The sequence below is a fragment of the Varroa destructor genome, unplaced genomic scaffold (genome assembly GCF_002443255.2).
Source record: "Varroa destructor unplaced genomic scaffold, Vdes_3.0 BEIS01000005.1, whole genome shotgun sequence".
Taxonomy (NCBI): Eukaryota; Metazoa; Arthropoda; class Arachnida; order Mesostigmata; family Varroidae; genus Varroa; species Varroa destructor.
Window position 1 is genome coordinate 11,507,988 of NW_019211458.1, and position 18,056 is coordinate 11,526,043.

An 18,056-nucleotide genomic window follows, 5' to 3' on the forward strand; every position below is an offset into this window, starting at 1 on the left:
CGCTTGTTTTGCTACGGCTGGCGGTAGCGATAGCGTATCAAATAGTGATCATCCAATAGGATCCTGCAAAACGTGTAATTTTTCATGTTCCAAATATTCCAGACACTGAACGGAAATTGACCACTTGTGTTTTTTTGGTATTTTTGGTTACGTGGAGAGGTACACACATATGGCAAATTTGAGTTGATTAAAAACTTTCACCGTACCAAAACTAATAAGAGACATGAGAGCACCTAAAAAAAACATATATATAAATTTTTAGTAATAAAAATAATTTAATCGATTTTGTGGCGTGAGCATTCTAAGTCGTGTTAAACTGAGAGCTTTTTTGCAGCAGGATTTATTACGCCATCGTCATCTTCGATTCCTACCAAGATTTTTTTTCAAACAAGCGAATAAAAATCATTTTTCAGATCCTCTTGGGCGCAGGACATGTTCCGTTCATATAGATAGGACCAACTTCGTTAAAATTCATGTCGTCAATTATGAAAAACCCTGTTTTCCATGGAGCGGTCCTTTTCTACTATATCTATTATACACATTAGGACCCATGTAGAACATTTGATTGTCTCACCATACCTTTATATATAGGCACGTTAAGGAATCAGCCGAAACTATCAAAGGCCTGGTATGGACCATCGGCGACATAATTGCGAACAACACATTCAAAATGGGCCGAGTAAGAGGCAGGCCAAACTGTAAATGTTGCGCCACTTTTGTCTTGAGCTCATTGCGACACTACTTACTTTGATAATAGACCCGGAGTTGTTATATTATATAATTGAAAATTATCCGCGAAATCATAATTCAACTTTTTAAGCCTGACATTTTGTTGTTGTTGCTTTCCTGCATGTCACAATCCGATGTTGCCTTGTAAGTTATGATTATCCTAAGATTTCCGTTCTTACCGGCCTTAAAGCTTTCCGACCATGGCTTGATTTATTGAGATATATAAAAGCTACCAGATAAAAACTTTATCAAATAGAGTAATCGTACGTATGTATGATGTGGTATTTTATCCTGGTACAGATTGGCATCTATCGCACAGCTAATCAGCTTGTCGGCTAGCATCTTGCCATATAAATTGCTAAGATCCTCTTTCAACTTTAGGAGGTTTTAGCGCACTCGATGGGGCGTGCTGATGCCGCCAGAATTCCGCTTACGTTTTGTATGGCTCCTAAAAAAGATTTCCAACCCAAGCATTTCAAATGAAAAAATAAGTTCAGTGTACTTATTATTCAATATTTACATCATTCGAAGCGACCCTTTCTCTCCGGGGACGATCAAGACCTCGGATGACAAACAGTTAGTTAATTGGCTAACATGATGGGTTGCAAATGCTAGACTACTATATTAGAAATGTTAAATCTACCTGATGTCATTAGGAATCTGGACGTCGTAATAACAGTATAAGTGAAGAGCACAAAAAACAAGTACCGCTGACTTCGTAACAACTTTCCCATAACTAAACGCCACAAAGCCACAATGACACACCCCTACACAGAATCCTGTTATGAATGGCGAGACGTGGAATTACTGGTCATAAACTGACAGCTGCTACTAACATTATATAGATATACGATTCGATGATGGTTAATTCTGACGAAGACAGCTCACGTGCTATCTTGTTGAATTGAAAATTTCTGTCTGTATAACACAAAACGGATCAAATAATTGTTGGTTTAGAGTCGTAGAGAAAAAGCTATAAGGTTTAAGGGAAACATAAAGATATCAATACGTTTTCCTGACCTAGCCTATATTTCAGGCTTATGTGTTGGACAAATTTGTTTAATTTAAATAAATAGATGTGAAATTAGAGCTGACAATCGTGAGATATTTAGATCGGCAAGTCTTCCCCTTAACAGCTTCTAGACGCTGGAATTTGATTTGGGGTAACTGCAACAGGTTATAGTATCCTTCAGCAGAAAAGTTCTGCTATAGTAAACTGAAAGCAAGTAGGAGCAATCATCTCCTTTAAAATGAAAAAGCTTCGCGAATTCGCAAGGTGAGTACTTTCGAACAACCAGTGCTGTTTTTAGAATTACTTCAAATTCTCTAACGAAGCTAGCTGCTTTCTCGTTAAAGATCGAGAATAGTATCATTGTGTTTTCGTGTGTGCGGAAAGTTCGCAAAGAAAATAGTTGATAATTGTCATTAGTATAACGTCTATTATGTTTACATTACATACATACCATGCGTATTGTTCTACGCAAACGACGACCCATTATTCGAAATTATTCTTGTTACAATGCTGCCTATGGAATTTTCTTAACGCTGAACTACTTTATTTATCTCCTTTACCAGCTGCTTCTTTAAGCATATCGTCATCTATTGTGGGGACGCTAACAGCACTAGCAGCGGCAACGGATTAGCTCTCCGCAACTTTCGACTATGGGTGCCTGCAGGTCCACATTGAAGATTCGCTAGTATAGTATGTTATATTACACGGTAAAAGTTCGGTCCTCCTTAATGAAACATATTGAGAAGCAAGACAGTGTTATGGATTGTCATAACGGGAGTTGGAGGGAAGGTGCTGAGAAATGTGAGTGGTCAATTCTGATGTCACCAGAGGTGAGCCTTACGTGTTCGCTATTTCTCATGGGAAACTTTTACAATTAGTACTCGCGTTAGCAGGGTACACCAGATCTGGTGGACCTGCGAAACTCGGACAACAAAACACTACAACAGTCAATTATAACAAAAGGGTCTGAATAGCACGAAGTAAATGGTACTGCTGCAACCAGTAGGGCCAAAAGCAATGGCAGCATAGTTAAGAAAAAAACAGTCACAGCAGTGGGCAAAAGCAATATAGTAGGGGGCACTGGTTCATGCCAACCGAACAATTAGAAAAAAGGTACAGATCGTTTTTAAAGGTCCATCTATAGAGGTCGCGAAACTTTTCCGCTACGCTCGCTAGGCCGGCCCGTCGGTGCGCGGCCTGTGTATAGAAGTTGCGTTTCCTCGTATTACCCAACAACCAGAACTTAAAATTTCCGAATCACTTCTGTCTACGCCTACAACCGGACGGCAGCTACCAGCAAGACAAACAACCATGCCAAAGGGTAAACGATTCTTGAAATGCAACAGAAAACGGCTAGTCGTTCGTAATCGCTTAATTTCCCACTAGAAGCCTGGCAGACGTACAGGTCAGAGTTTATATTTTTTTCTCAGAGCTGGCGAAGTCTAATAAAGGGCAGCTTGGTAGTATTAGTGTAATATATATTTAGTTTTATGCACTAATCGCGTATTGGCCATAATACAGAGGAACGCTAGGTTCTCCTTCACACTCTGATGCACAAACATACCGCTAAGGCTACCCATCCATAACTGTGCCGAGCTGTCTTCGATCCTATATAATAATAATAATATATTACATAGAATCGTTTAGCTGCAAAAGCGAGGGGGCAGAAACGCCTCCGTCAATTTGATCTAATTTAATGTGCGCACGACGTAATGCACGAGACGCTGCCAGCGGAAGTTGGAATTATATGAATTGTAATCAATAGATTTAATATCGGTTTAACTGATGGCTTAGGAAAAACGTCGTAGGTTGAGTTTTTATACATTAAAACGTCAAATAACTAACGAAAATGATGTTACTGTTTTGGGCCAGTGGAAATTGACTTAATATACAATCACTTGAATTACTACAAAGATTAGTTATTATATATATATATATATATTATTAATACTACAGGGTAATTCATCCGATTAACACTCGACAAAAAATATACTTTCGGTCTATCACGCTACAGCTAAAATGTAGAACGATCATTTTGACTGTAATTTAGGCTGTGTTTCGTTGAAGATATGCTACTTCAAGTCAGATGCCTCATAAAACTTTAAGTGCCCGTTTTTTTGTTTCACTTGCGTACTACTTATGAGCGCTTTCAATGTATCCACGTAACTCGGTCTTCGGGCGTCATTTTCCAAGTTATGAGATTACAAAATTATGGTTTTAGGCTGAAATAGCAGGTCTGCTGCGCCGTCAACAAGTTTTTTCAGTAAAAAAATTAATATTTAATAAGAACGAACAAATTGAGTAGCACAGCTCCGGTGGATAATTAGTTGTAGCATTCAGCCTTAGTCTGAGGATTTCGAACGTTTAGCATGATGTAACAATTCTTCTTTACCAACGAGCTTTTACATTTAATAAAGGATTTGCCAAATGGTTTTACGACTAACCAAATAAATAAGAGGTAAAAAATTATTTCACGTGTCAAGCATACAGGTATATGTCGTTTGTCAACGGTAGTAGCTTGTGCTAATAACATTGCCTAAACCAACAAATAAAGTACGAGGAATCGACAATCGCCCCAGCCGAAACTTCCGGATCCTTCAACGGTGACCTCTTTTAGGGCACCAAGAGCCACCCAAGCATTTCGCGGCATAAACATTCATGGATTGACGTTCAGTTCCTTCTTGGCTGTGTTCATCTCAACAAGCAGTATTTTCTCACTTCTATTTTAATAGACACATCATTCAGTGGTATTAGAAGGCTGTTATCCGGCAGCTGAATAGCCCCCACCCTGGCCTTGTTGCCCTCCTGTAGCAGTGCCCTCCTTCAAATAGTAACTGCGGTTCTAGACGCAGGCGCCATTATTGACGATAAACGCCAATGGCTTTACAGTAGAATTAAAACATTAGTTAAACAGCGAAGTAGAACTATTTTTAAAATATCGGATGATATTGACAAAGTATGGTACAGTCGTTCTTCACGAATTTGATTGCGCCGAAGGTAAACAAAACGCGAATCGATAGAATTAGAATTGCTTTTTATTTTCATAGTGGATATATGGGTAACACAGCCTTGTCTAAATGGCCTTCCACAAGTAAATGTATAGGACGTACGCGAAAGCTAGTACACAAAAGTCTTCCTTCGAAGGGTCGAATGAGTTCTTCCTTTACCACTTTCGAACCCACTAGTTCGATAGCGCCGTTTGGTGGCATAGCTTCTAATAAAATTATCATTAGTCATATGAACTCTTTTGCGATTTTTCCTTCGCGTCTGGCGGCAATGGCGAAGCGTGATTTGTCACCCCAAAAGCACTGTCTGTATAAACCTAACGGATTCAATGAACACAAGTTGTTTATTTCTGAATTTTAAAGTTGTTGGAAGCCTCACATCACAGACACGTCAGGCGATTAAGGGAAACTAGGTGAATACTTAAACAATATTAGGAAATAGCGCCTTAAGATTTTCCTGCTTGAACAGATTTCTTGCGATAATTTAAGACCATGATATTTGAACGCCATATAATAACATTGGATGAACTGCATTTTGCAGAAGGACAACTTTATACCATTTTAATTGCGGTCCTGATAATAAAAAGTCTTCTATCTAAAACTTTGCTGTCACAATCAATATGTATGTCCACAGAAACTCCGAAATCACATGACTCATAATTATATGTTAAAACTCTAAGCAGTATGTTACCTTCATTGATGTACAATAAATATACTGGTAACGTATATACATCTAGAAATATTTTTTCATATTAATAAATGTTCGCGCTTCCAGAATAATCATTAGAAAGCTCTCTAGGAAGCTGTTTTATATTTTCAGCAGAATTTTCTACCGTAAACTAGAAAAGCGTAAGGAACTGCCTAATCCATTTAGATGATTTAATGACGTATTCATTGTAAGTTATTGCTAGCCTTAACTTAGGGCCACTACAATCACTGGATCATACATCTCGCATGAGTGAAAAATATCTAGACGACGGATTTCATACATTGCTATCCTCCGTATGAAGCCTTATATCTGTACGTGTTTAGTGGAAATTAACTACTCTGTCCTATGTGGACCGTGTATGGTCTGCAGTTGTGGTGCTGGCTATAACAAGATGGTTCGCATATTTAATATCTAGTAGCAGACGTTCAACGTTTTCCTCGTGTCCAAATCTCATTCATTATGATCCCGTCAGCGGTCGTGAGTCATCCATCGAGGAAGGCGGCCATGAGTGGGACTCACTGAGTTCGCCCAAGCCTTCCTGCGCAGAGAAAATAGGACGGCCCAAAAAGGGGCAAGGAGGAGAAGTATTTGGACAGTGGTAAGTATTAAAAGAGCTGTGCTTCGTAGCTCTCGAGACTTAGAGAGAATGCTTTATAGTATCCCCAATGGCCACTGGGATGTAAGTGTTGTGGATTGTGGTAAAGAGCTTAGCGAAAGGCGAACTATACCAAAGAAACATGTTCATAGTTACTGTCTTTAAAATGCTAGCTTGTCACCGTCATAATAATAATCATTATCATCAGAACATAAAACCATGCCAATATGCCTTTTATGCTCGAATATCCTAGATGCTACCTATTCATAAATATGTATATGCAAGTCAAAATCTTGAGATACCCAAGTGTAGCGAAGCTACTTTCTCGACTCACCGCATCTTCTTTATGCAAATCATTTAGTGAAGCTTATTATCCGCTGAAGATGTACAACCAGCCGTAATTATGAAACTTCCATTGAATACATGGTGCTGCTTATTACTTTGTATTGTGATGTATGGGATTTAAGCTTTCAAGAGAACCAGTACTCAATACATTGCAACTTAGACAGATGAATCTTCTCGTGCGCAATTTATTTACCACTTGAATACATTTTTACCTGGCGTGTTAGTTCGCAAGGTACCTTCAAAGTCGCGACTCTTATGGTTTATCAGACAAAAATAGTTTGGGCCACAGACACGCAAGAGACATTTAAGTTGATTATTGCTATAGAGGTTCTATAGATTAAGATTTAAGTTAGCTTATTGCAGGACCCATATTGGATTAGACATATTTTACCTAGAAATATATGCAAATCCTGAGCGTACCACTGTCATCTACCTTCGCTTATATCTTCGCATTCTTAAATTCAGCTTCGATATTAGTTTCACCTATTTAAGATCTAACGTGGCAACTCAATGATATATAAGCAAGACTCAAAGCAAGAAGACCCATACTTGATCGTATATGCAGTAGTGTCTTGAGCTTTAGCGAACAACCGGCCAACCATTTATGTTCACCTGATATGTATGTATATATTTCGATCACCCCGATTGAGGAGGTCTTGCAGGCCTGTGCAGGGTAACCACCTACAGCTACATGTTGAAAGATAATTTTTAGTGTCAATTCGCGAGGGGCGAGTCAACACCCCTTTCCTATACATTCCCCCTTTGCTCTGGAAAAGAAATGCGACCGAGCGCATTTTATGTAACTGCGAAAATGCCCGTATTCAGTCCATATCAGTTTATAAGTCGGAAATGTACACATATAAACTATTTTGTTTGCTGCATTATACGCTACGCGACGGGCCACCAGAACGGTGCTTGGAATCGCGTTATATAAGCTAAAGTCTTAGCACAAGCGCGCAATAAGATGTGTGGAGAATGCGTACATAATGGTCTTTCTAGAGGAATAGCTTAACGTGTAAGTTAACCCAGACGGACAAAATGTACCATCGATTGAAGTTTCAGTTAACGTAGCTATAAGTGTTTTTAGAAACACCCCGTATTCGACAATTGTAGTTGATTGCTTCTACTAAATACAGATCTTCTATATACTGACATACAAATATAGTGAGTTCGGTTCCTTTGAAAAAACTCTACTAAAAACCAGCGCATAGTCTATTTTCCAGCTGGTTCCATCTTCTGTCATTTGTGACACCCATACGAAACACGAACAGGTACGATATACATTCTGTTGACGCAAAAATTCTGGGAAAATTTCGAATTAAAAGCGTACGATGAGAATATTATAGACAAAAGTCTTCAGGTTTATCGTAACCGTAACTTCAACGAAGGTGGGTGGAAAAATGAGTATGCATAATATCGTATACAAGCAATAAACAAAAGCATGATGTAAGCGCATACAAGATAAACTCGATCAGTACGTTTCCGTTCTGAAATCAACTACGGTATTATAATTCGCTTTTGCCAACGATAAGCATAATAAAGTAGGGTAAAAACGAGCCACAGATATAGCGTACCAACGAACGCCTGAGTGAATTCAAAAAGACGTCTCCTTAAAAGCATTCGACCGTTTTTTGCGACCTTGTACATTATGCAGGCTTTTAGGAAAGTGGCACGGGATGACTCTAAAGCTCAACGATATGGTAAACTTTCGCGACAAAAAGTGCAAAAATCAATGAAGAAATTAATACAGACATCCTGATACCAGCGCAACGCGCATGTTTTTTTAATTAGGTCCTATAGAACTCAGTATAACACATTTGCCACACGGTGTCCATCTAGATGATTTAAAAGTCACATATCTGGGAAAATATCAGGGTGGCTAATGCCATTTGAAAGCTGAGATTCAACAGCAGATGGCGAAAACTATTGGAATGGCCTTATTTAGCCTTGAGCTAAAATAGAACGTGTGAGAGATTTCTGCGAAGCTAAATGTATTTCAAAATTTGATTACGACAAAGGCCTAAATCCATAGAGCGATGTATGCTGTTTACGGTCAAGACACGTTATTGTAAGAACGGCCTCCAAGATGGGTGTGTCGCTATCGTCCCCTGTGAATTTCGACATGAAAAATCCCCTCATGACGATCGACCAATTAGGGAAAAAGTTCATGAAATTATCGCGGAACATAAGCAAGACCAGTCATTTGAAAAAGCCGGTTAGAAATAAAAGATTTTCGAGCTTTGCCAGTAGATTTCGTACAGTCGAAAAGGCAAATTGCTGCCGTTCTTGACGGAGCCAAGCGATGATATGAGATAAAGCATTGGACCATGTGAAATTCTATATTACATTATAATTAGTAGGGCAAAAAAATACGTATCAAGAGTTGAATGCAGTACAAAGCTGTTGAGTTCCCTAAAAATTAGCCATGGGCGTGATACATCTCATATAGCTTTGATAACTAAAGATAATAATTTTATCGCTATTTTTTACGTTATCAAATCTCAAAATATCGCGTGAACCCTTTACAGTAGATGACAATATTCTACAATAAGTAAATTAAACACTAAATTAAGCAAATTGAAAGTTATCTATGGTGCCTAAAATATATAATCAGCTGGTGTAGTATCCGTGATAGAACACGCATCAATTGCCTAATGTCAAATAACGTAAGGCAGATGTTCAACTAGACGCTGTCGAGCGCGCATATGTCCTTATCAGCTGTCACCTACTTATTTTTAGAAAGCGCACTCGGCCGAGAACCTTTTGTACTTACGCCGAACTCATAGAAAGAACAGATATGCTTTTTTCTATATGATATTACAAAAGTTAGTCTGAAACTCAAGCACAAAGTAATAATTTGGTGTTCTTAAATTTAGCCAGCTTCCTATGAAAGCCGGCATACGTATGTCTGCGTTCCATCAAACGACGGGTAACCGTCTCTGCATAAAGACCACAATTTCACAGTTTCTGCCCAACCTCGTATACCGCCTATTTAAAGACACATTGTGCGAGGGCATTTGAAATTATGCACGAGTTCGGATTTCCCCTGAACGGTACCTGTTCTGCATTAAATAGCATCAGTACTCATTAAAACTGATGGCCGGTCGACTGACGGAATATCTGTGACGCACTTGAATAGATGCGTAGAGGTACGAAAAATCTCTAATTCTCAAACTAAAGTCGTTTGAAACGGCTGTTAAAGACAAACGTTACATTACAAAGCTTCCGAAGCATTAAGGCCGTACTATGCTAATAAAAGATAACGTATGAGTTCATATAAGGTCAAGCTATCATACACGGACATAGCTGGGTAAATATAGAACACATACCAAATATTACACAGACATCGGCCAGCTACAGGATAGCAAAGATAAACTGTCTATAACGTTTGCCGAAATATTCGACATATATCAAAGGTGAAGTCTGAAATGAAGTATTTTACCTAAGCTCTTCAACGTGGTTATTTAAGGAATGCGCTTTTCGAGTCCCATCTGCTCATGAGACCTTTTCACTCGTTATCAAATACGTTATGGGCACTTTTTGATGAACTCTGTTCTGATTCGGTTTGGTACGCGCTACCCGGGTGACTGAACCCTTCAGATTCTTCACTTGTCCTTTAATACGTTCATACACTTTCTTCCTTTTGCTTATTTTATCAATTTACTTTTATTTTGTAGTTTTCTGGTATGTATTGTATCCGTAACACTACGCAGTCTTGCTGTTTCTGTTTATAATATTTTAGTAGTTTCAATAGGATAGCGCAAACACATGTTTCCTCAGGTTATGTTGCCAACGACGTTTTTTTCCTTCTAGATAGACTCTCTTACGACCGACTATAAATATTCCTCTATTAAGCGGTCTCTTATCGTGTACCACTAATGTGGACGAACGGGAAGGAAGAGATGAATGTGCCATAAACTTACTCGTCTATCTCAGACTGGAACATAAGTGGCTTGCTGCAATAATAACACTGATGCCATCCTCATTGTCGCTATTGTTTTCAATATCGTAAAAAAACTCCCCATAGCGCAAGGTGAAATGGGGCAACCATACTGCCGTCAGCTGAGGAACTATTCCCAGATGCCCCGTGAATCTTGCCTCTAAACCAACTTAGTGAACACGTCTACGGCTATAGTGACGCAACAGGCGTAAGCCGGCTGGAAGTAAAGACATACACGGAAGACGTTGGCGGAATGAACCTCCTGCAGTTAGATATAACTGAATAACCAATGAAATAGCAGAGCTCAATGGTAGTCGGTCTCCTCTAGCCTCACCCTCGCATTTCAATCCGCTGCCCTTTGGGGACAGCACAACTCATCGAATGACAGCCAGCTAGCCCCTAGATTCGGCCATCGCAGTTGTGCGGCGACAAGTGGGTGTATTAAGAGAGTCGCAGGAGGACAACTAGACCACGGTAATTCATCTTTCTCAAACGAGAGGCCCGATATGAACAGACAAAGATGACGAGAAACACTGAATGTGTCGGAAACACTTCCTGTGTGATCCGGCTCAAAGCCTCGATCTGCTGAAGCCTTAACTTACTGTCTCCGGCTGCCCACGTAATTCCCAATTGCCTTGCATCCTCTGTCGCTAAACTTAGCCCAGGAGGGTATAGAGAGAGTATGAATTTCGTAGGCAGCAAGGACGTCCGGAGGAGGGAGTTACATCAATTATGTGGCTATATGTAACTACACGCGCGAAGTCGGCCGCACTAAAGGAAGTGTACAGACGGTGACGGAAAACTACAAACAACATCGACGTGTAGTATAGTCTATGCTAAACAACAGACCACAGTTTTCTGCTGTGATTGGTGTTATTAGGTTATCGTCTAATCGGGATGTAGTGCGCAAAAATTTACTTTACTTTTTTGCAAAAAAATTGCAAAAATGTAAAGATTACTGTCGATCAAATTTTGTGTACTCGCCTTTGTTGTACTCAAAAATTCCGTAAGTAGAGGTCAACAACACAATATTTCAATATCAGAAAGAAAGAGAGCATATGGAACCATTGAAAACATTTTGAGTCCCGTTAAGTTCATGAAAGTGATTTGAGAAATTTCCTAGATGTCCTTAAAAATGGTACTAAAGGGCAACGAGCGGCATGATGTCTGTCCCAATTGTCCGCATTTGGAGCACCTAGATGCGTTGTTAGACTGATAAAAGCCTGGTTTTCTGCATGATCTATCGTTGAACTTATGCATGGCAGAACAAGTTACATCTCTGTTCTTTCCATTCGTTGTTCTTCATCTCACCCCGAAGCAAAAAAAAGCAAACTTTTATCAAACTTCGCAAACTTTTGCTACGAGTTTTTAAAGGTTGTCGTAAAATTTTGCTCTCCTCTCCAAACGATGATGTAGGTCCTCAAACACCAGTGGCGAGACGATTGGACCACATATAGTAAGCGCGGCTTTGTTGTTTGAGGTTCTCCAGAGTAAAATCCTCCCAGTTGACTCGTAATAATAATAAGCTAACGGCGGTTGCGGAGGCAAACAATGACGTGATTTGATTCCTATGAGGTCAACACTGCTTTCCTGCATCTCTCAGTGATGTGCGCAACAAAGATTCTGTCGTTTGCATAAAAGAGCAACCTCATGTACGGAAACCGGTGTAATTAGGCCAAAAGTACCCTGGCGAGGTATAAGGTGTCACTTACTCTTATCCTGCCGCCTCTTATAACCCTTGTCGCCTCTGTCTTAGCCAAGCTTTGCGGTCAATCCTACACCTGTTACTTAGGCGAAGAGCTGGGCTAAAGCTGGAGCATAAAAGTCGTATATCAGGATGACTTCGACTGATTTCCTCGGCCGTCTCTTGATCAGAGAGTCCTTTCAGTAAAGTGGAGAATAAGAATAGGTTTAAGTTGTTCCCTCGAGCCAGACCAGTTGTCTGTGTGAAAAGCGAAAGTTCGACCGCTCGCTCCTCCGTCGATGGTTATTCTATTCTCTTGTAAAATCGAAGCGATAAAGTTGGACACATGCGTGAAGATACCTACTTTGATCAACGTGAGGATACTCTATATCTGGGCGCCGCCTCGAAAGCTGTCCTAAAGTCGACGAGCACCGCGTATAGCAGATTTCGCGGTGTGGCCAATGCTCTTTTGACGTTGACTATTGACATCCTGCTCGCCGTTTCTGCGAAGCGTTGTCTCTGGAACCTATGTTTCTCCATTCATAGCTGTTCAGCCTCTAAGTCAGCAGGCCAAAGAGAGCATTTTTCGCAATCTTCAGCCATGATAACGGTGCAACTGGATTGCCCTTTTCAGTAGAGATCACGAACGGGGTATCGTATCTCCACTGCCTTGGGAGTGCGCCAGTATGTAAACATTTTTTACTATAGTGTTGTTGACCATGGTGCCAGACCGACAATGCATTTTCGATCTCTGTTACAGGCCCCCTTTGAACCAGGAAATTTTTTGTCGTGTAAGCTCTCAAGACCTTGTATCTGTTCCCGCATTGTTAAGTCTTGTCGAAGGATAATAGCGTTATATTGAGATCCCCTATTTTCACGCTGCGGCAAGTTAGAGCACGCGCGTAATATTGTATCCTTTAATGTAAATATCTCTGGGAAGTAATTTGAGGCTCGAGGGGCTAGATAATTAGGTAAGCGGCCAAGTTGCTGTGGTACGTTACCACTCGTAAGGTTGACGTCCTGCATTGGTGATTAAATGGGTATCCAGCCATTCAGACTACTGCTGCTTCTGTGATCGCACGTTTTTTGACAAGCTGCCTGTCTTATGGTTGCAGACGACGGAGATGCCTCCACTAGCGCGGTCTGGTCGGTTGCTCTTCAGTGCAAAAATTAAAATCATGGTAATTTACAAGGACTAATTTCCCAAGTTTTCGTTAGCACGACGATATTTGTACTGTCAACAGCTTTCGAGAGCGTCACAACTGGAACCCCCTCACAGTTCCACCGTATAATTTTTAATGTCTCCTTAGGGAGTGGCTTCGCTACAAATCTCGTGATCGTTTTCGTGGGCGGCTGTAGATTACCACCAACTAGACGACAATGACGAATATTGCTAGTGAGTTTCATGTTATGGGACTGTGCAGCCGTACCCAAAGGTCTGCTCGGGACAGCCACGTATGCTGTCGGTGCTGATTTGATGTTTTATGCTAAGCATTCTAAGTCCTAGAATGATTTATTGGTAATGGCCAGATAGTACGTCAAGGTAAGCTACTTTCGACGAAATACCATTCCTGATGTGCTAGACATTTAACTATATTGGTATTAGCTTATACAAATGAAAAACCTGTCGGTTTTGGTCTCGGGTGTCGCTTTGTGGCTCAAAATCGTTGCAACGATCTAGAACAATGTACATCAAAAGCAAGGTAGCTTGATCTATATTTTTCACGTTGCTTTTTTTGGGCTCAAAAAAAAAAAGCACAGATTTCACCACTAAAATCTGACCAGCGCAACCACCACACGGAATAGCAACGTTTTGTAACTGTTTGTAAGATGTGAAGCAAGGTTCGCTTATAATTATATAGTTATAAATTGACACCAAATAAACTAGTGTAAATATGTTTGCGTATAACGAATATTAGCGTTTACTTGTATATAACATGTTACAACGCTGATCACGCACGTTCGATGACAAAGGACACCTACGTGTCCAATACAATTTATACATTAATGTATAACTTAGATAGTTTAGAAATTGGAAAGTTGTACACAAAAGCGGCTTTTTCGAAATGTGGTGCTTTATCAGTTCTTCCACTTGTTGAACTGCTAAGATATCGGACACTAGGAATAATTTTAGACGCGACGTCAGTCGGCGATACTCCAACGATTCCAAGTATACTTATGTTGTAGCTGACTAATAAGTAGTTAATCTCGAAGTTGACTGACTCACCCTACTTATACCTTCTAGTTACTAGTCCACCGCGCAGAAATTTTTACAGAAATTACCGCACACATTATTTGTGCGGCATGTTTGTCTTCAACGTGAAGTTTCTACTCAATCTCTTCGCTGAACAGTTGCGATTACCTGGCAAGTACGAATGGGGCATCTCTTGCAAACAACATTCGAGTGATAGCCAACATAACCACATGGGCTCATACAAAGAAACAGCTGATTGACTCAGCTTGTTCAACTTTAGGTTAAAATCAATTTATTAGTATCAGTAAAAAAGTACTATGATAAAAAAAATTAACAGTTGTTAGTTAATAACAGACACGCTGTGTGATCTCAATTCTAACTATATCAATACAAAAAAATTTTATAAGCATAAACTCATGTATTCGACAGCAGTTCACTCGCATCAACCAGCGCCTTATTATAACATAAAAAAACTCAATAACAATCGGAAATGCCTGGCCACTTCACGGTTCACACTTACCCTAATAACATAATAGTTCATGTCACCTAATAGTTTGAAATCGTCTTGTTTAGTTATAACGGCAGATCTTAGTTTTTGCTTCGCTATCAGCTTTATCCTGTTTCTGGACATCGTTTTGTGATCATCTTTAGCTCTATTATAAACCCATTTCTACGTAAAACCTTTACAGTCCTTGCTGCTCGCCTTCATTCCCGCAAGCATAAAACAACTAGAAAATCAAACGTCTCTATAAGCTAGTTGAGCAATAGCTAATTGTAGGTAGCTGAGTAGTACCTATTCTTGCTTACCTGAGCTGACAACGCTGGTTGTATTATAGCAGGAACCAAAGGTTTTCTAATCTTCCATTTGCATTATCCAGTCACTGCTGCCAGTCTCTCATATCATACCTCTGGTAGCTTACTGTATCCGCTTTACGTGCTCCTTCCTACTGCCAATGTTTGGTTGTCCAGTAATTGGGGTTATAGAGCTAGGTCAGTGGCATCCCTGGAAAGACCTAAGCGAGAACGTCATTTGCTGTTTTTGCGAAGACACCGAACAGAGCAGCGTACTGTTGCTAACGGCATTCGTCACTTTTGAGTATCTTCTTTTTGTCTCTGTGTAAGGTCTCTACGACGACAAAAAGGAAGTGCCTAAAAAAGTTTAGACAGAAAAGATTGCGAGGCAGGAAGGCAGGAACATGAATATTCATCTGAAGGCAAAGGGGACGGAGCGTCATATGAACAGTTCCACGTTAGCTAAGAGAGAAGGATCCTTTGAAAAGAAAAACAGACCGGAGGAAATTGCCTCTAAGAGAACTTCGACCGACTAAGAGAACCGACAAGGAATACTACAAATATAGACGAAAGCTAGTACTTTTCTCCTCGCCTTTGTATAGCTTTCGTCTGAGAGAATGCAAAGGACTCCCGTAAAAAGCGCCTTGACGGATTAGACGATAACTTGGTCCTAACCAGAGGTACGTTACGAATCTAACATCCCTACCGAAGCCTCTTTGTGCTCTTGATCGAGAACAAATATATTTTTCGAAGGTAATGGAAAATAGGGAGCTCAGGAGAGACCAGATGCATCTCACTCAAATGCAGGGCAGATGCAAATGTCACTGTATTTTCGTATAGGATCAATATATTATGCGTTCAGCGTTATTTCCTAGAAAAAGTTAGGGATGCATATTTCCTTCTTACGCTACACTGGAAAATAATAATTCTTTACTGACGTTCAAATTAGGCTGGAACTGAAATCGAATAAGTCATACTTGTAGATGAATGACGAGCTTACCCACACTAGCCATTACAACAACTACGGAAAATTTTGTGCCGTACCTCGTATTATTCTTTAAACTTTCAGTGTATTTTCAATGTACGCTTAGGTCTCAAGAGTCCTAAGCTCAAGAATTCCTAAAACACAACCTTTAACATCGATCACTACAAAGTGAAGCACAATATAAATACCAGTAGAAAAGTCGTTAATTAAATATAATATAATACTAATATTTCCTGCCGATTTTTGTACAGTCAGCATATCAACTCTTTCACTCAGCTTCTTGCATTGTTATCCTCAGGGAATAATGAAACTTGGAGGATTATGGTGACATATGTGTCGCGCTTGCATCTGCGTCTGGCATATTTTCGGAATACATAGTATGACATGCCCCATAAAGCTGTCAAAAAAAATTTCCAGCTGAAGTAGGCACGCATCTTTCTTCGGTCTCTATATGATGTAATTAATTAACTTTTGTTACAGCACTTAACTAGCCAAGCTGGAGCGAACTGAAAATTTTCGCCTACCTTTTTCGCATTCAGCCCTTAATCCTTCTAGCGTTTACCTCCTTCTTAACGCCGAGTGTGCTCCGTCAAGCGTACATTTACTGTCTGAGTGCGTTGGGTACCAGCGCCTTAAAGAAACACATGGCTATCTAGTTCGGAAAATTCCGATTTTGAGGTTTACACGACCCTATAGATACTGGATGAGGGCGGGGGTCACGCAAGTGAGGGAGAGACACAGCTGTATGCACAAAAAAATCTCGTTGTAACACAGGGCATTCGACTTCGTACAAAGACTGAAGGCGGTGCTACCGATGAAGTGGGCAAACATAATAGAACAATCTAATTTTAGCTAAATTATTTCCCTATTCATTATTTTCATAGTTACCACGTTAAAATTGTTTGCTGAGGTTGACGAAATCACGTTTTCGAGCACTGTCATATTATACTATAATAAAATAATTGTGATCTAACATATATATGTATATATAGCTGCTTGGCGAGATTGCATACAGTCAAACGTATCCTTCTCATCACATGGCTACTGAGTTTTGCTCAGCACCAACACATTAGAAAACCGATGATTCCGTGTTAAATGAGGGTAGTAATGCGTGCCTAGCGGCACTTTCGCACAACATCGGGTTTCTAAAACAAACAGACTAAAAAGCTGAAATATTAAATTGCATATTTATATCGCTCGTCCCACAAGCGGTCTTATTACTGTTTTTGTAATTATGTAAATGTAAAAACCTGAATTAAATGGTGAATACGGTCGAGTTCGAAAGAAAGACGAGATGAATTGTCCTAGCTCATGCGAAAAGAAACATCCAAACCTCTATTTTGCTTGGTCGAATTTCAAAGAAGACTACAGTCAGTGCATTGCTAACGGAGCGCTGCTGTCAACACAGACTGAAACCTTATCATGGAGAAACTTGAGAGGGCACGCGCATGCACCTCGCGGAAGCTACGCTTTCGTACAGACATACTGTTTGTGTTCACTGCACACGTTCTACCATTTTAGAAGCTTTCGATTCATTGATACATCGTTACCATTTAGTTATCGTATAATACCAAGAGCCTGTTTAGCCAGCTGAATAAAAACAAGGACAAATAGCGACCATGAACTACGTCTGAACTTCGAAGTCATTTTTAATCGATTCGCCCTGTGAAAATAAATAAAGACAATTAAAAAATATGACCGTTGATGCTGTCTAGCAGCGCCACCGCGGCAGGGCTCAGAAGAATTTTGAAGGTCTGAATCAAAAGGATTTAACTGACCCCTTCCAGTGAGTGACTTACAGACGTTTTTTGACGATAGATAGCGGAAAGATCTTGATAGAGCTATGACGCTCGACACGGGATTTTTATTTTTGTTCAACGGCGGCTGGGGAGCTGTTCACATGTGTACGCGCAGGTTCATATAACGAGCATGAAAAAGACAAGAATAAGCCGAACCAAATCGAGGCAGGTGCTTGGAATAACTTACTTATGCGAGCATAAGATAGAAAACTACTGTCGCTGGCCTTGTATATGTATGTATATGCAAGTACTCCAACGTAAAGCCGT

The 18,056-nt window shown here is 40.0% G+C and overlaps 1 protein-coding gene and 1 long non-coding RNA gene across 4 annotated transcripts in view; one reads left to right on the forward strand and one right to left on the reverse strand.

The window, feature by feature from the left end:
- Positions 1-18,056, forward strand: part of Epac (Exchange protein directly activated by cAMP) — a 207,958-nt gene that overhangs the window by 34,121 nt on the left and 155,781 nt on the right. The window contains exon 1 of one of the 3 annotated variants that reach the window (XM_086991408.1): positions 10,413-11,341. The exons of the other annotated variants lie outside the window; for them this stretch is intronic. The gene's annotated coding sequence lies outside the window, so the exon portion shown is untranslated. Of the gene's footprint in view, positions 1-10,412; positions 11,342-18,056 lie in introns of those variants that run through there. 3 annotated transcript variants of the gene reach the window in all.
- LOC111252029 (uncharacterized) lies at positions 4,783-16,141 on the reverse strand. The gene is made up of 3 exons (XR_002674077.2): positions 16,050-16,141; positions 15,021-15,421; positions 4,783-5,063 (listed from the first exon to the last, which is right to left on the reverse strand). It is a non-coding gene; the product is annotated as an uncharacterized LOC111252029 (long non-coding RNA).